Here is a 25,820-nt window from a genome sequence, read left to right as displayed (position 1 = left end):
CGCAAACCTACGGTAAAAATATAACTTCCTTCACAGCAAGAGATTCGGTTTGCCATTATTTACGGATTTCCGTGTAATTTCAAACCTGTGAAAATATATACTATGAGACAAGAAGAATATGTAGTAGGTCGAATGCATCATCGATTGTTACTTTTTAATTTTTTTTGTGTAGAACGAATCTCGTGAATGCCACTCAAAAGCTTCAAGTGGTGAATGCGCTGTAGTCCAAAATCGAAGCAAATCACAAATATATTCAGAAAAATTGATAAAGATCCTGAATAACTAGTCATAAATGGCATACCGCGAAAATTCAGCGATTATCGTGAATACACGAAAAAGTGAACATGAAGGTTTCTCGAATTTTAAGTGTTGCTGAAAAACAGACGCTTGTGCATTTTGGTTAATATTCGCTTAAAAATGTCAAGAATTCTGATTATATTGTATAATACGCTCAATGAAATCTTAAAAAATTACAACAGAATTGAGTATTCAAATATAACCGAGAAACCAAATAACAGTCGATAGTGTGAATCCCAGAAAGTGCTAATCCACCTAACTAAGCTTGGAATTAGAAGCGACAAATTAATGATACATCTGTTATTACTTTGAAATAGACAGACCAACGCACATAGTGGCTTAAAATGCTTCACGAAGCGCTGTAGTTGTGGAGGAAAAAAGCAAGAACTTTATTGCGCTCTCAGAAATTTAAAACAATTCGTACACATCCATATTCCCACAGAGCTGGCGCCGTGTGATTCATGCTTGTTTCCAAATTAAAAAAAAGTCCTCGTCGGAGATAATGAAATAGTTAATTCGGAAGTTGCAATTCTACAAAAATTCGCTCTGGAGACAATGATGTTGACAAATTTTAAAATATTGGTGGTTAAAAGTTGAAAAAATGGTTCCTGGCCTTTCTCTTGTAATCAGCTATGCGAACTTTTGTTGGTACCCTCATACAGTTCTGAATACAAACTTATATGTGTCCATATGTACATAAAAGTAGATGCATGAAAAATAGCTATTTCCCACAGCAAACATTGCTTCTTTATTGCGGCATGTGTATGTTTATGCGTACGTGTGAGTGTAGTAATTTTATGCACAACTCAACAAATGACAGAGCAGGGCATAAAATGAAGAATGCATGAATAAATACTAAAGAAAAATTACTTTGCAGAAAGTCAGAAATGAAAACAAGAATGACGGCTGCTGGTTGGCCAAGTGGTCACTATGTTCTTGCTTTTGTGCAATTGTGCAAACTAAATATGCACATTTTAAATTTGTTTGTCGGATTCCTTCTTTATCTAAATATGAATGTACCTACATATTTCTTTCTTTTTTTTTTATTACGTTTGCTTTTCTCTCGCATTTTGCTGATTCAATTGTCCCTTTCATATGGACAAACAATTGATATGAATGCTTGTCAAATCACTGGATATGCAGCAATTTAAGTGGATATGGAATTGTTTGGATTTGCGCCAAGTTGATAGATGGTTATGCTTTATTTACGTGGAGGATTTCTAACATCCAGAATCCAATGGTTTGAGGGAGTAAATGAAGGTAATTATTATTTAATCTTGGATTTAAAATTTTGAGCTACCGACCAAAGTTATACACAAAATTATTTTCGAAGAGGAGGAAACTAGCCCTTGTTTTTACTAGCCAGTCTTTCCTACTAGCCACTTTTTGGAAATACTTGTACCCAATCGTATGTCGCCAATGAACCATACGGAACCAATGTAATCATATCAAAACAAATAGGGTGCATATCATAATAAGCGTTTGGGAAATGACAGCATTGAGAATTTGCTCTATGACTGCGCTAAATGTAATGAAACATATTTTTATTATTGACCTTCATATAAAAAATCGTAAAGGGAATTTTATTAATCTAACTGAGACCACCAATTACATATTATTTTAATTGGGTCTTAGTGCACAGCTGCTGTGACCGCTAGCCTATAATTTAAGCATTTTTTCATGTTACCAACGGATCCAGAGACTCCTAGATGAGTGGGTCTTCGCGTTGCGAAAGCTGCACTTTCGTAGCGGATATAGTCAAGTGTTTCACAAGTTGGTAATTCCGCGCTCTGCTAGCCGTTGACATCTTGTTTTGTGTGTCCAAGGAATTTTGATGTAGCGCTTAACTCTGCATGTTTGTTGGAGTCAGGACCTTCATGTCTTTTTACCCAACCCAGTTAGACATTATTATTTGCTCCGAACGTATTGAAAGCAGTGAAGTATTCCTCAGCGAGCTTAGATTTAGATTTTAGGTATTGCCTGAAACTGCTACGCATATTGTGAGGGTTGCCTGACTGTCTGACAAAATACAGATACACGCCGAAGAGTACCTCTTCGAAGGCTTTTTATGCCACTTCTCAATGGAAGCATATGTGACTATTCGTTTTGCAATAGTAGTTTATAACCAGTGAGTAATTTTGTGGGACGACCTCTATGTTTTACCAAATATACGAGTGCACACGAGAAAGGCATTCCTCGCCTCGTTGCTAATGGTATCTAAGTGAGCCTTCCAAGTAATGGTTCTGTCAATCACAATCTAAGATATATTGCTTCCTTAAGAAAACTGATCCTTACATTTCCTAAAGTCGGTTCCTGGTCGGTTCAGAAAAAGGAGTCATTGCTAAGTAGTAGGTACGGTGAGGGCATTTGCACGGGTTTCCATATATATGTATATATATGTATATATAATTGGTGCGTACACCCTTCTTGGGTGTTTGGCCGAGCTCCTCTTCCTATTTGTGGTGTGCTTCTTGATGTTGTTCCACAAATGGAGGGACCTACAGTTTAAAACCGACTCCGAACGGCAGACATTTTTATGAGGAGCTTTTTCATGGCAGAAATCCACTCGGAGGCCATTGCCTGCCGAGGGGCGACCGCTATTAGAAAAATGTTTTTCTTACTTTTTATGTTTTCACCGAGATTCGAACCAACGTTCTCTCTGTGAATTCCGAATGATAATCACCAACCCATTCGGCTACGGCGGCCGCCACAAGTTTCCATACCTTTGGTAAAAAAACTACCTTAATTCCTGTCCACCCAGCTGAAGAGATTCTTTATATAGTTTAGACAGGACAGACTATATATTTGATTCCCCGTTGCAGTAGAAAATAGTGAATTACATCAGGTCCTGGTCATGGATAGCGTATGACACTCCATCTATCATGGTGAGCATAATTGCAAGTCTTTTTTCTCTGCTGAGTATCGTCGAGTGTAGCCTACCGAACAGTTCGGAAAATGAAAGGGCGTGGCGCTGCAGGGAGGCTAATAGTTACACACCCAAAATTTGGCACCTAAGGTTAACCTCTCAATTACTTCTTGAAAACAAAGGCAATATTGGAATGCCAGTAGCAACTTGCAAATGAAGAATAAAAAATACTATTTTCCAAGAGGTCAATAGGTCACGGAGAGAAGAAAATACTGGCATCACAACCAGACTAATCCGGCCACAAATGGGTAGGAAAAGGTCAGGAAAATGGGCTTGTGTCACCGGTCATTGGCTGTTAGGTGGACACTCCTATAAGCTAGGAATATTTTTGCATGAATACTGCAGAAGTTGTAGAGACGAAGAGGAAGGACAATAGAACACTTCTTTTGGAATTGTCCAGATTTAGCTAGGAGTAGAGCTATTACACAAGAATCCGTTGTTGAGATAAAACCTATCCAAAGCTTCATAAGAGAGCCTAACTGGTTCCATAAAAAGTAAACAGTAAGGTTCCCGTATTGCACTGTTGTAAATCATGGCACCTTACAGTAAAGCCTGCCGCTATTTCAGGTTTCAGTCAGCGAGACATCCGCTGGAAACTATATAGCTGTGAGGCAGGCCATAAATGATGACCTCAAGCGAGGATTGTACTTCAGCGCCAATCTGAATGATATACAAAAGCATCTACTTCCATCCTTTCAGCAATCGCCTCACTCAAACTCTTATGCCTTGAATATAACCATAAGATAAGCCTGTTAGCCCTGTTAGTGAAACCAAAACAACTAAAGTTGCGACGCTTTTCGTCATTCTAACTGGGTATTCGTCTATTAGAAACCACTTCAGAAGGATCAGTAATTAATGTGGAAATTGCAGTGAATACAACGAAGTGGAAACAGTTGAACAACTATTGTGCAGATGAATATATTTATTAAGGAAAAGTAGGACTATTTCGGTGAGTGAATCGAGCAATAATCTGAAAGATATGACGTCATTCGCATTGAAAGTACGACAGGTAGCAGTGGTAGAGTGTCCGATGAGCGGACCCCAACCAGATCCCCTTTAGTGCCTCTATACCATTCAATTGTATATCGTGCACCCAGAGCTCAGACAGGCAGTGTGTTCAAGGTGTTTCCAAAGTCAAAAGCTGGTTTTAAGTTGGACTTCGCCTCGGGTGAACCTCGAAAAAATGCTTGCATTTTGCAACTGACATGGCTTCTTCTCATCGCTTGAGGCGACAGTACAGATAAACTTGTATGAAATTATGGTTGTAGAATTAAGAAAATCGAAGTCATAGCTATGTTGTTCAATCATATGAGAGCTGGAGACTCAACTTTCTGTTGTTATAAGTAAATATTTTCGACCATGACTAATCCGCCTCAATCATTAAGCGTCGATTCAGATATAAATTTCGTTATTTTTTTCTATTTCATCTATTGCTACTATCTGCACATTAATGCTCAGAAAAATGTAACAAGCGGGAATAACTTGATTTGCTCTGCAAAATACGAACAATTTAATAAACACTGGCGACCGTAACCAAAATCAATTTGTGATTGAGTGCACAGCAATTCAATGAAATGTTCATGTCTAATCAACTTAGACAGGTCGTATCTTTAAAGGTGAAAGGTGAGACACACACATGTAAGTATACATGTGTACACATCTATGTATGGGAAAACATATACATATGTACGTACCATAGGATGACCACAAACAATTTTTTATTTTTACTTGATGATTTTGTAGTGTTGGGTACAACATTTTTAAGGTGAAATTTTCGGAATTCAAACTTCAAAATTGCGGCTGTTAAAATTCTTTGTTATAAAATTCTACTTGATAAAATGCTTTATTACGAAATGATGTATTCCAAAGTTCTAGATATTGCCCAGATAATGGTGGGAAGTGCGCATTTTATGGACATTGGTTATGGGAAATTGAAATATATATATATATATAATTGGCGCGTACATCCTTTTTGGGTGTTTGGCCGAGCTCCTCCTCATATTTGTGGTGTGCGTCTTGATGTTGTTCCACAAATGGAGGGACCTACAGATTTAAGCTGACTCCGAATAGCAGATATTTTTTATAAGGAGCTTTTTCATGGCAGAAATGCACTCGGAGGTTTGCCATTGCCTGCTGAGAGGCGACAGCTATTAGAAAAATGTTTTTCTTAATTTTGGTGTTTCACCGAGATTCGAACCAACGTTCTCTTTGTGAATTCCGAATGGTAGTCACGCACCAACCCATTCGGCTACGGCGGCCGAAATTGAGAGAGATTGAATAATAACGACATGTAAAATTGTATACAAAATTTACGGGAAAGTGCATTTTTTCTAAAGAATATTCAAAAATCTGACAGCACGACTAAATATTAAAAAAAAAATAGATGTGACTAATTTGGCCATAGAACAAATTGAATAGGTGTCCTCAAGAAAAAAAAAATATATATTTGAAACCGTCCTAATGTACAGTACTTAGGTATATGTATATATGCGTTTCTTCAAGACAATGCGCACTTGAAATGCACAATATGTACATGGCTGAGTCATCTGAAGTTGGTGTGTTTGTATGTATAAGTATAAATATGTGTATTTCAAGCTATAAATTAAATGGTCTTAAAAATTTAAAATCATATGTGCATGTACGACGAGTACATACTTGGAAAAGTTTTATCTCATGCAAAAAGGATGAACAAAATTCAAATCTTTGTAAGCGTGAGCTTGACGATAGATTTGCAAAGCATTTTCATATCTAGTTGCATGTTTTTATATCTATGTAAGTATGTTCACATGTATGCGTGTATGTGCGTGCGATTCTAGGATTCTATCAAAATCAAGTATATTGAAATCAATGTGAGCGAATGAAAAAAAGCACACTGCGTACAGTTTTGAAGGCGAACGTTAAGGACGATAAGTAAAGGGTATATCAAAATACGCGGTGAGAATATGTTAAAAAAAAACATGTATAAATTTAGATTATTTCATTATTTTTATTCAAAACACGGCTCCTCATAATTATATGTGAAAAATTACATTATTTAAATGTGCGCCATGGGCACGTCTACAGACAAGATCCGCCAAACAGTCGAGGAATGAATGCCTAATTGTGGAGATCGTCGACATAGCGCTTCAGCCACTCTGTGTTACAGTCGCAATATTCTCAACAGAACGTTGAGTTTTCGGTCTGCAGGTACATCCGCCTTTTTCTATCTTCGTCATAACCAGTTTCTTGAAAGTTGTTCTCCAGTCTTTGAATTGTTGACTTAAGCTGGCGATTATTACCACCAAATAAATACCAACACCAAATAATTTTCCGATATGTTGTCCTTAAAAATAGGCTACAATATTTTCATAATAAATTTGAATAATTGTGTTGCATTGTTCTATACTGTAAAATTGTTCATCTGTTTAGTTGCCAGAAATATCAAAGATGACATACAAAAAGTTACCGCCTAGAAATTATTCTCTACTGACATCTAGGCGTCACTTTTGAGAGCTGGCGATTATTACCACCAAATAAATACCAACACCAAATAATTTTCCGACATGTTGTCCTTAAAAATAGGCTACAATATTTTCATAATAATTGGTGAGAGGCCACCTTCCTGCCCCTACTGCACCCTGTCAACATTAACAGTTAAACACCTGTTGGACGACTGCACGCATTTTATGAATCTCAGGAACACAAGTTTCAACAACCATCTTCCATCGGAAATACTAAAGACTCCTTCTCAGGAAAACATTGAGAAAATGACAGATTACTTAATTAGAGCGGATCTGAGAAAATTGATTTAAACCATAAGTCTCTTTACTTAAACATCTATGTAAATATTATTCCGTATATCCTATGAATTTACCTTTCACATAACTTAATTTCTTAATTTAATAGCTTAACTTTTGTAGTAAAAAAATATTCTTATTAGAATAGTGAGCCGTAAGCCCTGGCAGCTAGTGCTCCTTTTTTTATTGTAAAATAATAATTTATTGCTATTTTCCATATATTAAATAAATAAATAAATAAATAAATTTGAATAATTGTGTTGCATTGTTCTATACTGTAAAATTGTTCATCTGTTTAGTTGCCAAAAATATCAAAGATGACATACAAAAAGTTACCGCCTAGAAATTATTCTCTACTGACATCTAGTCAGTCACTTTTGAGAGCCCCTTTGTATGTATACGAAAATACGAAATGTATGTATACGAGTAGGTAAATGTGCGTGTGTGTATGTAAATAAAGGTTGAGGGGTGTGTAAATGAAATGAAATCAGATGAAGCACAAATGAAATCGCAAATGAAAAATAAGCAATTTTACACAGTTACCCTGCCTTCAAGCACATTTTTATATGTGTGTGTATGTATTCATACGAATATATATCTAACTGGCACAATATAATTTCCACTCGACTTGCCAGCAAACAAATTCAATCAGGATTCAATATCATCAAATAGAATGGCAAGCATGCATATATGAGGTCATCCAAGCATTCATTCACACGCATATATATTCTTTAATTGAACTTATGCGGAACCACAACGTATTTATTTGCTAACACCTACACACGCACCCTCTACCACGCTTACCCATACTCGCATACAAACATGCAACTAACCCATACGATTCAGGATGCACGCAAATGTGTGAATTTGTGTGTGTGTGTGTCTGAATTTTCCACATCATTATCAATTCACTATTCAATTTGATTTTCATTTGCTTAAAAGCTTAAGATTTCCTAATGATTTTGTTTAGTTTTTGTTTTCAGCGTCCATTGCCTTCGGCAAGCCAATAGCTTTTAGTGTCATTTCGTTTCCACTACGTTGACCAGTTTAACACTCATATGTTTACATGTAGCATTTGAAAACCTGTCAGCATAGTAGCAACAGCACTGATAAATATGCTGTGGCTGTGCTGTGGAAGCAATATTTGTTCTGAACACAATTTTGGCTTGTGCACAAGGGTATTATTGAAAGAATCGAAGTGGATATAGGCCACTTGTATACCACAATGTTCAGAATAACGAAAGGAGTTAGATTAGTTGATGTTTGGACAGACGGTTGGTGTGCATGATAACTCGCATAAAAAATAATATAATTCAATGTAGTTTGGTATTAAAATGGTCGAAATCTGTCAATAACCACGCCACCTCCAATTTAATATTAAGTTTCAAAAAATACAATTTTTATCCACCATAAATATTATTGAGATCTGATAAAATTCACACCAACGTTTTATATGTTAAGACTAAATTTACGCCTGTTCATATGATGCTACAAGCCATAACTTTCGCTATCTATGAATTGGTATATAAAGTTCGGTCCGGACCGAATTCAGCACTTCCTCACTTGCACTTCTTACTTCCTTGCATTAGCAGTGGGAAAGCAGAGCAGAAGCGTATTAAATGGGGAAACTAAAAACAATTTCAAACGCTGTATATATATATAAGTAAGTTCTATGCGTACGTTTTTCATCAGCTTATTTTCGGTTTCATTAACAGCCTTTAAGCGCTGCGAGAGAGTGTTGAGGGGCTTTTTAAAACGTGTACCAAAGTCATGACCATCCCATGCATGTGTGCAGATATGTATGAATGCATATAAGAATAGCCTGTAGGAAAAGTGTAACTGATTTTAGTTTAACTAGCTTTTGTTACTATGCTAACACATGGGCTGAAAAGTCCCGGGCTTAACAAAGAAAACACGTTTTTTGTTCAAAATCAGTTTTATTTATCAACGTAATTTCCTTCAAGAATAACGCAGTCATCCCAGCGCCACTCTAACATTTCAATAACAATTTTGTAGAACGATTTACCTTTTGCATCAAAATAGGACTCGGTTTCAGCGATAACCTCTTCATTCGAGCGAAATTTTTACCGGCGAGCATTTTTTTAGGTCTGCAAACAAATGTGTTAGGCCCGGGACTTTCAGCCCATGTTGAATAAGAATTGAGCTGATAGTGCTTAGATTTCCACAAGATACAAATATTTTAAAATGTGGTCACAGTAGATTATTCATAAAAACTATAAAATGTTGATTACTAAGTACATATGTAGGTATATACGAAGGAGTAGACACAATAACAGTTAAAAAGATCGCACCGTAAATGCAACTTTTCCAATCATCTCGCCCACTCGTAGTTAGTTAATGACATACATTAAGGAAATTAGTACTCTGAACATCAACCAAATCGAACCATACCATGTTGCCGAGCTTACTATAGTAGATACCCATTATTTCGCTAGCTACCCTGTAGCAGTCAATGAGTGTTTCACTTTTATACGCCTGTGTACTTTTTTATGAACTTTTCTCACTTCGGGGAAAATATTTTCTTGTTGTTATGTAAACAAAAACTCTCGAATTGTGCACTAAACAAAATTTTGCATAAAAGCGAAACGGTTCACCAAGCATTTTTTTAACCTTGTTCAGAATCAAAAGCAGCGAAGCTGGCAAAATTGCAGTGTGATTTTAGTCAAATCGAAAACTTTTTTAATTTGATTTTGATATAAATATACACAAGTATACCAGACTTGCATGCACATATAAGAAATAAATTCTTTATATTTGTGAACATCAAAGCGAGCACTTCGAAAACAAAAGACGTGCTCTTGGTAATACCGGTAAAGGTGCGTGTGCGCTTTTTATGTGAAGTGAATGGATGTACAGCAGAGAGAGATATATTAATACACCATAGAGTATCCGTCCGATCGGGTCGGTGGTGGATCGGGTCGATATGAGAGTCCTATTAACAGTATTAAATAAAAATATAGAGGCAGCAAAACATGAATACAAGATTGATCCTAATGAAACTTTGGTGAAAGTAAAAAAAATAAATCAAATTAAGATATTGAGTAAAGAAAAGTCTAAAATCGGGTGATAGTAAAATTTATAGTCTTACGGTATAGTTTCAATAAACCATATTTCTATAGTTACTTGAAAGTAAAACTAGTGTGGCAAAAAAGTACCATGTTTTTTCGTAAAATTTTTGCGCCAGCCGGTCCCGAACGAGAGATGTATTTTTTATGATGGGCTTCTTCATGGCAGAAATATACTCCGCTATTAGAAAAAACTGTTTTTATTATTTGGTGTTTCAAGCCCGGAGATGCTCAGGCGTTAAGGCAAAGTATATTCGTAGGAGTAGTGTAAAATGCAATAAAAAATTGGCAGATAAACCAAAACAAACATTTTAAGTTTACATTCTCAGGCTAATTTCAGGATGAAAGAACCTAATAAGTTGGGGTGCTACTTGAATGCCCTATAAATGGTAGCCATTTTTATTTCTATCTGACCTCACTACGCAGGTGTTATATAAAAGACTATAACTTTTGATGCAGAAATGCTATGCTAAATAAACTCATGCGAAAGCCATTAAATTATCTAGTTAACAGCAATGAAAATTAAGTTTGAATACCGAGCAAAGAATTTAAAAAGCAAAAAAACGAAAAGGGTTTCATGTTACGTTGTTAATTGAAAAAAAACTATAATAAGATGTTAAACAGGAACTATTTTAACATTTATTGATAGCCAGTTTCTAGTTTTTGCAGTTAAATGCCACACATTGCAATTTGCTAGAGTTGTCAGAAAATACTTAAATAGCCGTTATGCACCGACAGTACAATAGCTTATACATTCACCGGATCTTAACCATTTGGACCACTTCTTGTGAGGGACTTTAAACGAAAAGGTGCACGATGTGACTCCGAGAACTCTTCGATAATATTACGACCATGACAGAAGAGCTCAGACAAAACCAAAGCAACCGAATAATCTTACTTAGTGCGCAAATAATTTTACTTAGATAATGGGCGTGGTTGTTGACATTATTTTCAAAAGGTAACTAGCGATATATCTCTTACGATACCGCAAATGCTTTTTCAACTAAAGCTAATTGTTTATTACTTAATGATATATTTTATTTGTAACATTTTTGAAATCATAGAAACCATCGTCGATAGTTTCTTTCAGGTGGCCAAAATGTTAACTGCAATTAAAAGATTGCTCATAAAAAAGCCGGGTTGACTACTGTTTGCGTCGGCTCATACTTTTATTGCTTGATTTTGTCGTTGGTGACTTGTTTTACATGACCAGTAATGATCTGCTTTAGAAATGGATGGATTTGCTGATTTTCCAAGTAAAATCGTGGTCGCTACAGGATGAAATGGCATCAATTATGCTTATGCTAGAACACATTTTTCCTGTGCGTGAGCTGACATTCCAAGATCGTTGTTTGTACCGTAAGAGGGAGGCATTGGACGTTCGGATGCTTGTCACATTAGCATTTATTCAATAGTTCATGAGTTTGTGACAGTAAAACAGAGCTGATTTCGTTGTGTGTTGATAATTACTTAAAAACAAAAAAACAAAAACCGTGGGGATTGTGTTAAAAAATTACTGATCTTCAAGAATAATAGTTTGCAAAGAATTCGTATAAATATTTAGTTTTACTTGCCTATCGCAAAACTTGTACATCAGTCCATACATAACTGACACTGTTTTAGTATTATCGAAAGTTAAAATTATGTGAAAATATCAACATTGCAACACGTATTCCATATGATCGAATCTCTTAAGCCAATCTGTGATATTCTAATAAATTAAAAAATAAAATAAAAAAATTAACTTTTTAAAAGTTTTTTTCGATGTATGTACATGGATATGAAAATAGAGTGAAATACCCCACAATTACCTGCTGTACAAACCACAAACAAAAAGATAAACATGGAAAAACAGCGCGCAAACGAACTGACAGCACAGTCAACAACACGCAACGAAACTAAATCCATAGAATCAAGATCGCCACTACTACCACCATCAAGGCAAAGTACGAATGCAATTACCACCGATGTACAAGCCATGCACAGTTGATATCTGTACACGTACCACCATAACCGGAATTATCACACCAGCTACTATCAACCAGCAACAGTAGCAGACACCAAATGAGTGAAAACGTGCGTGCATTTGTAGTGGTGTTGAGACCAACAACGTACCAATACCATAACCACAAATGCATAGCAGTCACGTAAGCATATGTGTTGGTACACTAGTACGTGTATGTTTGTCTGTTTAAGTGTTGCTGCGAGCGAGTTCAGTGAGTAATATTTGCACGTTTACCTGCGAGTGTATTCCGTCTACTTTTGTTTGTTTGCTCGATACAGTTCAACACAGGTGGCGCAAAGTGGGGGCTTATGCTGTTGCTTACTAAGGTGAATTGGTGGGTTTCGCAAACAAGAATCAACACCAGCATCAACGGGTGCACAGCACAGCGGTAAAGATAAAAGCAAATATGAAATAAAGTATTACCAACTCACTATTAGGTGCGTATTTTTCATTACTGTTTGAACTATTCGGTTATAACTCAAAATACTTTGGTTAAAAGTTTATGCTTCCCCAATTTTCACTGCTTAAATATCAAGTATGTACTTGAGGTGGGTGACACATAAGCCAGGGTACGCCCCCCTAGTAATTTGCAGTGCACTCGTAGTTTGCACCTAAATGTGCGTACGAGGCAATAATTAAAATTAAACAAAGCAGTTTGGTAAATTTAATTCCTTTTGTTAGTTTTAATTGCATTGCCGCCATTTTAAGAATGGAAACTGTAATCTTCGTGTTGTTTTAGAGTGAAAGTTCTTCAAAGTTTGCTACCGTGAAGAAGTGCCTATAGGGTAGTGCGGAGCAGCACTGGATGGTAAATGTAGAGTGCAAATATAGAATATCAATATAAGGCATGTAATAAATACATACATACATACGTATGTTTATTCGAATGTAGGTGAACGAGTGCCTTGGGCGAAATTTGCACAATTTTCCGTCTCCATAAAACAGGGCGACTCAAAAATCAAACATTTATACAAGAGAAATTAATTTATATCCAAATTTGTATTAATTAATCCCCGAAGTCGCACATATAATTGGAAGAATAAAATTTAAAATTTTTACACAACTGAAAAATAGATTCAGTTTGCTATAAAACTCGTATATGCTTTTATCCAACGATTAGGTGAAGCCTGAAATATTTTTGCCCTAAACTCAAAAAATGCGATGCTTTAATATACGAAATGGTTGATTCTTCAGCTGAAGGTTTTTTGAAACCATGGCAAATGCTATTATATGTTTAGAAATAAGGGACTGTCGGAAGGATATGTGTCGTATCCCAAAAAAATATAGAATACAAGTATATACGAGGGTAACTATTTATGTTTCTGCCTTTGGGCTTTTCTAGTGTTTACCATAAGTGAACTCAGAACATTTTGTAAACCAACTCGGACGTTTTTCTTTGTGTGCCATGAATTAGTATTATCTACAGTGGCTATAAAAATGCCTCTCGGCAATTAATGGAATTAAACTACGAACGTTTTCGTGCGATTATCTTTCAGAAATTTCACCGTAGATTAATCAGACAAAAATGCATTGATGAACTGAAATCATTATACGGCGAACAAGTATAATCCTTATATCGTCCCCTTAGTATTAAAATAGCCTATACATTTTTTGATGTTTTGAGAAAATGAATTTCAAACTTTTTGTCGAAAGTAGCTCTCTCTCAAATCTCGTTATGTCTGTAAATATTTATTATTTTTTGACTGACGTTTTGACCCACTTTGTGGAACTAGAATTTGATAAAATTTTGACCACATATAAAATCGAGGATGGAGAATCCAAAAATTCAATAAAAAAATAATAGCCTATGAGCACATAGGCTATTGTTATACAAAGGGGACGATATACTTAGTCTTGCCATAAATTCTGTGACAAATTTTACAATTCATGCGTCGAGAAAAAAAAAACGCAGAAAAGGTTCCGATATTTTTGTTTTTGTTCGTGTGGATTGTCTATTCAGAAATTATACTCAGTTTCGTGGCGGAGGTAAGGAAAACCAGATTGCAGTGATTTCATTACGCAAGTGTGGTAAAATTGCAAATGAGATTTACGAATTGCTGAAAAAACTTAATATTTCGAGAATTTTTATTTATCTACACGATCAATCGCTTTTCCCAAATGTCTGAATTGAAAGACAGAAAAAGAAGTGGTCGTCCCCGCGTGGTTCGAACCAGTATAACCATAAAAGCCGTTGAAGAAAAAATTCGCAGAAATCCACTTAAAAAACAGAAAATCATGTCCAGGGAAATAAATGTATCGACCAGATCCATTTTAAGACAAATTAGATCTTATCTTCACATGAAATCCTTCCGTCGCTCAACTGTTCATCCTTCGACAACGCGCTTGATTAAAATTAGACTTGACAAATGCAAGCAGCTGCTTTGGTGGCAAGCGATCAACGGCCATGAAAATATTCCTTTCACAGATGAGAAAAATTTCACTGTTGGATAAGTTTTTAATGAGCAAAATGGCAAAATCTATGCAAAAATGGTATTCCAAGGCTTCAGCGTGGCTACCGTCCAGCCTTCGTAATCGTTTTTTGAGGAGTGTCTTGTAAAGGCATTACATCTCTTCATTGCTGCGAAAAAATGGTTGAGGTCGGGGCAAAAGTGTGCCAAGAGGATATCTTAAAAGGCGTGGTGAAGCTGTCTTTAGTTTGAGCAGCGACGTTAAAATCCCTGGAAACCATGCGTGCTGCAATAGCTGATTGGCCTAATCGTATGAATGATTTTGGTTTTGAATATTTACATGATTAAATAAAACTAACTTCACTAAAAAAGTATTATAATTTCATATCTACAACGGACTTAAATTGTAACAGAACTTATGGCAGGCCTAAGTATATATTATAGACATCTATTTTTTTTTGCACTAGCGCGCGTCTTGGGTATTTAGCCGCGTGCCTCTTCCCATTTGTGCCGAGTGTCTTGGTGTTTTTCCACAAATGGCGGACCTACACTTTTAAGCCAACTCCGAGCGGTTGATGCTACACTCGGAGGTGTATCATTGCCTGCCAAGGGGTGATCCCTGTTAGGAAGAAATTACTCTATTTTTTGTTATTTCATGCATGGATATTCGAACCTAAGCTCTTTCGAATGGTAATCACGCGCCAACCCATCCAGCTACGGCGGCCGCCATCTTTAAGTACCGTAAAAAATTCATCAATGAATTTTCTCGTGGTCTCTTTGCGCTCACTGACGTATGCCAAAATTATTGGGCAAGATCATCATGTCACATCTGTGAGATTAGAGAATCTTTGAGTAATATTACAACGAGTTTTGATTGATTTGGCTTCACTCATGGTAAAAAAGTTTGTTCGCTTCAGATTCACAAAATTCAAAATACGAGCTAAAAACGCGACTGGACAAAGTGCAAAATCATCATGGAGAATATTTCGAAAAATAATAACACTATTTCCAATAACTAACTTTAATTTTTGCATTCTTATGGCGCAAGCTTAAAAAACATAATAACACTAAAAAATGAAAAAACCAGTACACGTTCCGAAATTTTTTGATGCTCATGTCATATGAAGCGTGATTATGGGTAGATGCAAAAAATATATACCAGTTGCCGCAGAAAACAGTCAAGCGTGAGCTTTAATACATTCACACATTCGTATAGACAAGAATAGCTACACATATATGTATGTATTGGAAATTACAGGTATTCAAGTAAGTAAGCACCACTGCACACATGACCAAACTTCTTCCACTCGTTAGCGCTCTCCGTTATCCGTTGGTCCATTAAATGGAAAAGCAAGCAAGTCAGCGCAGAAACTGAAGGCGCAAAATACCTATCGCGAAATCGAAAACTTTTAGTTAAATTAAAGTTTGTTTGTATATCGTATGCCACCGGAAAGCTAAAAAATTACTTTCCTTTGAAAAGTGTAAATAATAGTAATGAAATTGAAAAGTGATTTTTATTATAACGAGCTACTGAAACATAAGCGAACACATCCCTACACACATATTGAAAACAAACACACATTTACATACATAGTGCATGCTTGTGTATTTATGCTGCTTTATTTTTTGGTTATTTGATTCTGTTTTACATTAGCAAACACACTTTTAGAATTAAACGGAGTGGGTTGGAGTTAAAATGTATGCGAGGTAGGGCGATATACAAATACATACGAATGTGTGGCTGCGGTGATTTTAAATTGAATATTCCTCTAAATGTAAAAAGTAAAAAAAGAAGAAGCACGTAGGAGGATTTCCTTACAAACTTTAGAGGATTTTCGCACTCACAATTATTATACATGAATATATTAGTTTAGGGAAAAAGAAATACATTATTTTGCTGGTCAACTTCAATTATATCTGCGATTTTATCAACATTTTCTTAAATATCTAAAATGCATGAACGGAATCGACGAAACCGAAACTGCACGCAATTAGCTGTTACAGTCTCGGCACCATAAAAACCATTCACAATTTCAGCGGCTTGGCTTGCTTTTTCGCCTCTATCAAAGAAAAACTGTAAAATTACCGATTTTTCTCTTTGTAAACTTCCATTGTTAACACCCTGTACCTCACACCTTATGGTGTACGTAACCTATAAGGCCCAGTTTTGGCTGAATGTTGATCGGCATACGAGATGTGTTCAAAAATAATCGCGAATTTTGAATTTTCACAGGTCACGTGTATTCGAATTTCGATTTTTTTTGTGGCGATATGTTGGTACTCATGTCTCTCACTCATGCCACCGAGTTCGGCCATTTTGAATTTTCAGTTAATTGTTGACAGCTGCTTTGCCTGAACGTGTTTCGGCTCGTCTCCGATTTTTACCTATTCAAAAAGATGGATCAAAGAACCTGTATAAAATTTTGTGAGAAAAACAAAATTAAGTGCGCGGATGCATTCCGAATGTTGACTGTGCCATATGGAGAAGCTACTTTGAACCAAAGTAACGTTTATCGGTGGTACAAAATGCGCTCAGAAGGCCGAGAAGATGTGAGCGACGAAAAGCGTACCGGACGCCCGAGTACTTCAACAATAGACGAAAAAATTGATGAAGTGAAGAAAATGGTATTGGCCAATCATCGAATCACCGTTAGAAAAGTTGCTGAGGATCTAGACATATCGATTGGCTCGTGCCATTCGATTTTTTTCAATGATTTGGGCATGAGACTTACCAAAACTGCTCAATTTCGACCAAAAGCAGCATCGCATAAACATTGCTAATGAGATGTTGGACTCTGTCCGCGACGACCCAATTTTAGTCCAGAGGGCCATAACTGGTGAAGAATGGTGGGTTTATGGTTTATGACGTGGAAACCAAAGCTCAATCATCTCAATGGAAGCTGCCGCACGAACCAAGACCGAAAAAAGCGCGCTAAGTTCAGTGGCTACGATTGACGAGATAAAGACGGCATCGAAGGAGGAGCTGAACAAGATAAAAAAATGAATTTTTGAAGTGCTTCGAAGATTGAAAAAAACGTTGGCTCATGTGCATAATATCTCATGGGGACTACTTTGAAGGGGACAAAATAGATATTAATGAATAAATAAATCATTTTTGAAAAAACACAAAATTCGCGATACTTTTTGAACACACCTCGTATTAGTAGTTAAAGCATTTCCCGGGAAAAACGACCATAAACAGTTTTAAGCCATTTCAGCAGACATTTTTCCCAAAAATAATGGATTTCTTTTTCTCGAAACTTGTATTATTTAATTCGCCCTTATACACTATTCGAATGTTTGGCCGAGCTCCCCCTCCTATTCTTCGGCTTCCTCTGCAGTACATTCGCATTTTTTAACTATTGTTTTGATATAAAATAAAAGGCTGTTCAAATAATTTCTGTCTTCGAGAAGAGTTGAAAAAAAGGTAGTTCCGTTGAAATAAAATAAACAGAGAAGAATTTGGTTTTCAGAAAACTGGTAAGTTTGAAGTTAAAAGAATAATGAAACAAGAAGTTTAGGCTAGATTAGGCAGGCTGTTTGTATAAAACAACAACTCGGAGGCTCTAATCCACATTGTGATACCTGAATTTGATTTACATTACATTTGCTTAAGCCACTTAGATCTTTTTAAGAAGGTAAGTAAGGTAAGAAGGTAAGTAAGATATTTTTTCTATCAAGTGCAGGAGATTCACAGAAGAGGTGTTGTACCGACTGAACTTCTTCTGCAACTCCACAACTCCTGCAGAAGATATTGTGGTGTGAGGTACACCCATTATACTGGCTAGGGTGCAAATAGTGCCGTAACCCTATATAAAATCTGAGTCGTCGCTGGTGTTTGATCTGTTGAATCCAAGCAGACATTTTGTTCTTTTAAGATTCAGTTTTGGCTAGAGCGCTTTAGAGCCCTTGCAGTAAGTAGTCAAAGATCAACTTCTACTGGTTTCCGCGATTACACTCAAGTCAATCGCAGCGTACAGTTCGTTTAGAGGAAAGACTTTGTCCTCTCCCATTCGCTGAAGCTCAGAGCCTTCCCTTGCACACTCATTGGCTCATTCGTTTCATTTCATTTCTCTCCACTCCAGAGTGGCCGGGGACTCAACAATATGTGGAAGAAGAATGTAGTGAAAAACTAATTTTTTTTGTCGATACCTTAACTAATGAATTTTGCGTATTTGTTGACACATTTTCTAAATTCAATGCATATGCGATATAAATATAAGCGTTTGATGAAAAAATAGCAAATTTATACATAAATTGTTTTTAAAATGTGCTGCAAAAGTTTAATTTGAATATAAAAAAAAAAGATATAGTAAAAATAGTTACCTAATCCGCTTAGTCGCATAATTTCACAAACTTGTGGTAATTAACAAAAAAATTATTAATTATGTATTTATTAATTTCACGCCTGCGTGGATGTGACACTTACCTGCAAAGAAAAAAATTAAAACAAATTATATTTGTTGGTTACGGTATGAAATAATTGAAATTAAAAAGTCATATGAATTCGCATGTCATCCATTCAATGTGCATTAATTATTTCTAAAATATGCTTCACTAATACGCTCATATGCACCAACATTCATATGTATGTATATGTGTATACACATGCACGCAGAGATACGTATAAACTTAATTGTATTACCATTTGGTGCTTAATTGCTGCATACTCTACAAACTTGCACCCATACACATGAAAATAAATTTGGTATAAACGAATTAAATACACAAATGCAACTCATATAAATATACAAAGCCAAGTGTATGCGAACCCAATAAACATTTACGATACGGCAATTAATAATTGGAAATCAACGGTTTCTTAAAATGCATATGATAAAGCAGTTCTCAATCAGATATCATATGTAATTTCTAGTTTCCCTCTCCTAGGACATCTAACATTTAAGATAAAGCATCCAGAATTCTCAGCCTTAAGGCTTATTTTTAAACAGGTTTACCGGAAAAGTTGTTCTAGATGCTGGAGTACATTATTATTTAGATAACTTTTGATTAATTTGGTTATGAGACATGGTGCTTAAAAGTTTCCCGTTTTCGAGACATTAGAATTTAAAAAATATTAAAACAAATTTTTTTTACTTAACGTTGTTTGTAGTTGTTTTTGTGTTTTTTGTTCAATGGCCTTTTAATTATATATATATAGGATTTTTCAGTAAGAGCGCTTCAACTTTTGAACTTTTTTGAATAAAACACAAACGGTTTGACTTTCTTAACTAATTTTTTTTTTATTATCGAGTTTGAACATATACATTTAAGTATGAAATTCGATTTCTTTTGCATGACCACCACGTGCACGTTTTACGAAGTCCAATCGTTGAACCCAATTTTCGATCACTCTTTTGCATAAATCGGCCGAAATTCCAGCAATTTCGCGTTCAATATTGGCTCTGAGCTCACAAATCGTCTCCGGCTTGTTACTGTAGACCAATGACTTCACATAACCCCAAACGGAATTGTGACGGACGGCTTGTTAAATGGATCGTAAAATGGCCGTAATGCTCTTATTCAGCAACGGAACGATTATTTTCATAAAAAATGTGCACGATTTGCAATCGTTGTTCAAGTGTGTAGCGTTCCATGATGAAATGTATACAATGACAAGAGAAAAATAAAAAATGTTGCGTCGTTCGCCCTCCCTATCGGAAACAAGTTGAAGCGCACCTATTGAATAACCCTATATTTTGTTTTTGTTTGCTAAACGATGTGTCAATTAATAAATATTATGAGTAAAATTTGAACCAATCCCATTCAAAAATTGCTGCGATAAAATTTTGAACTTTCGATTTTTCATATTTCATGCTTTCATACTTTTTCGAGTATTTCATATTTCAAGTCATTGAAAGAAATTTTTTATGGAAACTGTTCTGCAAATTATTTTAAATGCCGGCCAGCTTTACCTAACTTAGCGTGTCTTTTTAGCTAGTCAAAAAGGCTAAGAATAAAAAAATTCAGTAAATTCAGCGGATAGTTCAACATAAAAAGTAATATATATACGTGGGAAAGTCTTTGGTCTAATACATAGATGGCACTAGTTTCATTACATTTACCTCTCTTTCCTACCTTAAAAAGACAGTTGTTAAAACTCCATGATATTCTATGTATTCGTTCGTGAGCTATTGTCCTAAGAGTGATGCTTCTTCTTGGGAAAAATACCTTTCAAGCGAAGCGCCATCAGAAACAACAAGAAAACGATGATTTTCTGCTGTAATACCAGAAAACATAGAAAAAATCCACAAAATCGTTTTGAATGATCGAAAAGTGAAGTTGTGAGAGTTAGCTGGCGTCGTAAAGATATCAAAAAAATGTGTTGGCTTTATATTGCTTTAGCGTTTGACTATGAGAAAGCTCTGTTCAAAGTTGGTGCTGCATTTGCTCACTGTTGACCAAAAACAGGAACGTCTGGATGTTTTTGCATCGATATGTGACAATGATTGAAACATGGATCCCTCAGTTCACTCCGGAATCAAAACGATATTCATGTATACTCATACAGCAATTGGTGAACCTCATCCAGAATACCTGAAAGCACAACAAACGACTGGAAAGCTTATGGGCTCGGTATTTTGGGATGTGCGTAAATTTCATCGACTATCTTGAGAAGGGAAATATCATCAACAGTGAATCTTATACGAGTATAGCGTTATTGGAGTGTTGAAGGCTGAAATTACAAAGAAACGTCTGAATATGGCTAAGAAAAAAATTGTATTTCTTCAAGACACCGTAGCGTGTCACAAGTCAATCAAAACAATAGAAAAATTACACGAATTGAACTTCGAATTGCTCCCACATCCTTCGTCCTCGTAAACCCAAAAAATGCTCGTCGTTAAGGAATTTCGCTCGAAAGAAGAAGTTATCGCTCAATGCGAGGCCTACTAGGTAAAAGATAAATCGTTCTACAAAAGCGATATTGAAATCTTAGAGCCGCGTTGGAATTACTACTTTGTTCTTAAATACTCAGCATCACGTAATTTACTCTGAATGTAATATCCCGAGAAATTCTGTTATCCGGGCTGTCTTTTCAAAGCTTCGAAATCCAGAATTGAAAAAGAGGGACGGAGTATAATGTCTTAGTCGTAACATAAATATTTTAAACTTCATTAGTAAATAAAGACCTCCAAGAACAATGTAAATAACAAAAGTTGCAAAATATGAAATGACTCTAGACCCAAAAAATCTATATGAAGTCACAGTATAGCTTGTAATTTCATCAAGTGCCATTGTCGGGTCGTAGTTTTATGAAGGAAACAGTCATAAGGGACGTTACCAATATTTTTATTTCTAGACCACCGATATAAAAGAACTTCTTTCAACTTTGTGTGACTTCAACCAAATATACAAACTAACACTTTACCACGGCCCTTATGGCAGAGTTCCAGTGAAAATGAAATCACGACGAATTTATTTCAAGGAACTTCTTCTGCTTTCGCTCCCACATCTGACTGAAATGAACTGCTACCATATAATAAAATGGTTTTATTAAAATAAATAACATAAACTAGATGAATAATTGAAGCGATCGCCACTTGAACTGTACATAATGAACAATTTTGCCACCGAATACTTAACAATTTAGTTGTACCTCGCGATTTGTGTGTTCTTGGGTTCGTATATTCATAGGTGACTAGAATTTTTAAATTATACTCTTGAGCCTCTTGTGAAGTAGCTGCATTGCGAGTGATGTGATGGAATTATCTCAGCGTAATGCCATTCTCTCCCGAGCATAGAATTTAAGCATTTTGGCTTTTGTAACTAAACCCTAGTAGGTTTGTATATCAGCCACCTGCGGGATTTTCTTATTGTTTTATAATAATATTTTTATTTCATTCACCGCTCGTCTGAGCGAAATTGCTTCTTAATGGTACTCGTATTTTGACTCAAAGTATGGAGAAATAACTTTTTTATGTTAACTGGGCATAGGCATACATACAAAATTTTAACTGTATGGTATATGTATATGGATGTATATATTAGTATTCCTGCAGTGAACAGCCAAACCACAAAGCAAATATTCTTCGCCATGAGTTGGAATTTGGTGGAAGATGTCATACTAGTTCGAGAGCGACCAGTATTGCACCAGTTGCAATATGATCAATTTGAGGTGTATGTAAAATAATAGCAACTTATTGTTACAAAGAAGAATACCTTAAATGTGAACGATGCATAAAATAAATGCGGCGACGACCCCAACTTGTTATGGTTCAGCTGCTATTTTAGCGCTTCAACAGATGTAAATAATAAGAGTATGCACTTACCTTCTACTCAAATATGAACGAGACGTTATCAATAAAACGGTCTGCGGACGACATATGGCAAAAATAAATTTTTTGTTTTTTGGTAGAACTGTTATAAGCTTACATGGCAAATTTCAGCGTGATACGTCACATAGTTTGTTTTCTGTGCTACTGTAAACAAGTCAAGCTCGAGTGTGTTCTTCGAATTTAACGATGGAAATTCAAGTTGAACAAAGAATTTGTTTGAAATTTTGTTATTCCTTAAAAATGTTGCAGACGACCTATGGGGACTCTGCTCTATCGCATGCACGTGTTTTCCAGTGGTACAAATCGTTCAAAGAGGGCCGTACATCGGTTGAAAACTTGCCTCATGAACGTCGTCTAGCAACATCAGTAAACGACGAAAACATTGGAAAAGTAAAGGAAATTGTGCTTGAAAATCGCACAAATCGCAAAATCGGTTAACGCTGAATATTATTTATACGTTTTAAAGCGTTTGCGCGGGAACATTCGTCTTAAAAGGAAGGAATTGTGGGACAACAAGTCATGGTTCTTGCATCACGATAATGCACCAGCTCATACATCACGTCTTGTTCGCGATTATTTGAACAAAAATAATGTTAATATCGTTCCGCAAGCACAGTATTCGCCTGATATGGCTCCATGTGAATTTTTCCTGTTTCCCAAACTCAAGTTGCCGCTCCGTGGAAAACATTTTGAGACAATTGAAGTCATAAAAGAGAATTCGAAGAACACACTCGAGCTTGACTTATTTACAGTAGCACAGAAAACAAACTATGTGACGTATCAGGCTGAAATTTGCCATGTAAGCTTATAACAGTCCTACCAAAAAACAAAAAAATTTATTTTTGCCATATGTCATCCGCGGACCGTTTTATTGATAACGTCTCGTTCATATTTGAGTAGAAGGTATATTTGGCGGTCGGTACTTTGGGTTGATTCGTGAGTATCATTGTGGAAGTTCGTAGGTTCGAGTCTCCGTGCATGAAACACCATAATGATAGGAAAACATTTTTCTAATGGCGGTCGCTCCTCGTCAGGCAATGGCAAACCTCCAAGTGTATTTCTGCCATAAAAAATATCTAATGTATGGAGTCGGCTTAAAAGTTTATGTCCCTCCATTTGTGGAACAACATCAAGATGCACACCTCAAATAGGAGGTGGTGGTGTCAATTATATATACTAGAGATTTTCACGCTCCCGTCGTCTCGATATTTAGATATTTATTATTTTGCCATGACTTAACCCGAAAAAATTGGATCAGTTTTCTTTGATAATTTAATAAATATATTAAAAAACAAGTAAATGCATTTTTTTATTTAAGGTAAAAATTATTTCATTAATAACAAATCAAATGAGAATAGTTCAATTTACACTCATTTAAAAATTCTTTACCGTGTACACATCTGACATAGTTTTCGACATCGATTGTTCTCAAGCAGCCAAAAAAACTCCCGTATGCACTATTTCTTATAGTAAGGGATTATATACAGTTAGAAGGACGAAAAAAAGCGATTTTTCTAGAATTTTTTCTGAGAAAACTTTTAAATTTATTGATATAAAAATTTATCTTTTAACTGATTTTTAAGACTAAGTATTAGTAAAAATTAGGCAAATAATAAGGAAAATCCTGATAATCCCGAAATTATTGACAATTAATTCCTGTATTTTAGTTACTTAAAAACATATTCCTAGTGCCTATAGTTAATATGTTTGCGTTTAATCTAATTTACAAAATGAGTTTGGGAAATTTTGGAAACGGAAATCAGTGACATATGTAAAAGACACGATGAAATATAGTTTTAATATTATACTATTTTACGGGAACGTTAGTGAAGGGAGAGGGCAATAGATATCCTCCTTGTAGGACGTTAACGTTAAACTTGCCAAGCAGGACGGCGGGAAGAATTCGCGAGTTCAAGACTAACTGCATACGTTCACTGCAGAGTGATATAAAGTCGATATATAAGTCAACAATTGCCTTTTCGGAGGGCATCACCATCTTAAAAGTACCAATTAAAAATATCAAAGGCGAACTACTTCAGCTGCAAAGTAAACTGGTAGTAATTTAGTTCAGAACTAATAGCTTTGACTGCAGGGATATCATATCAAACCCGTATCGAGTTGACTACCGCAAGTGTACTTAACTTCATTAAATCAACAAAAGCTGCAGCTGCTGGCACAAGACTTGCACATTGCATAAATAAGAATAAATCGGCACTTCACTAATCGCAATGCGCGCATGTGCGCCAGCTTTTCAGCTGCTTGTATGTGTGATTCACAAACATTTAGCCACAATGAAATGCCATTTGCTGCAAATATTGGTTTGTTATTTAAAGCATATTTGCATTAACATTTCAACATTTTGTATGCAAACATATTTATATATGTAGGGATGCATAAATATTGTAAATGTATTTTTATTATTTGTTTATCATGCAAATTTGTATAAAGTTCAACAAGCAGCTTCCGCATGTTATAATTATCACTGAATTTGTGTGTGACCATGTCTGTGTGGGTTCATCCACATATGTATCTGTGTATCGACTAATATTAAATTGTTGTGCGAGTATTTTCCCTTTCACACTTCATTGCATTTTTGTTGATTTTTTTGAAAAGAACAGCAAATGTGCAATTATGAAATGAGCGAATATATTTGTGCGGTTTTTCGTGCATTTATGTATATATTATTTATTAAAAAATATGTTACTGAATGAATTTGCGCTTTAAATCAGCGTGTTTTATACCACAAATATTCACAGAATATATTCAGAAAATTCTTCAAAACAGATATTATTTCGTCATTGGCGGGATAACTGTTTAATCAATTTTGGCGGAGTTTAACAACGTTTCTTCCTCGTGCTAACCGGTGCCAACTAGAAACATCCATCAACTGCAAATGTCAGCGATTGATCCAGCTCTCGAAACATTTCTTCCTTTCGGTAACTTTAAAGTTCCACATAGTGAATTTTTAACTCGATTATACAAAACAAAAAAAAAGAAAAATGTTGGAAGCCATTATAGCTAAATTCGTCGGCTTTTGGATGGTATT

Source organism: Anastrepha obliqua, chromosome 3, assembly GCF_027943255.1.
Source record: "Anastrepha obliqua isolate idAnaObli1 chromosome 3, idAnaObli1_1.0, whole genome shotgun sequence".
Classification (NCBI taxonomy): Eukaryota; Metazoa; Arthropoda; class Insecta; order Diptera; family Tephritidae; genus Anastrepha; species Anastrepha obliqua.
Note: the sequence above shows the minus strand (reverse complement) of the source record.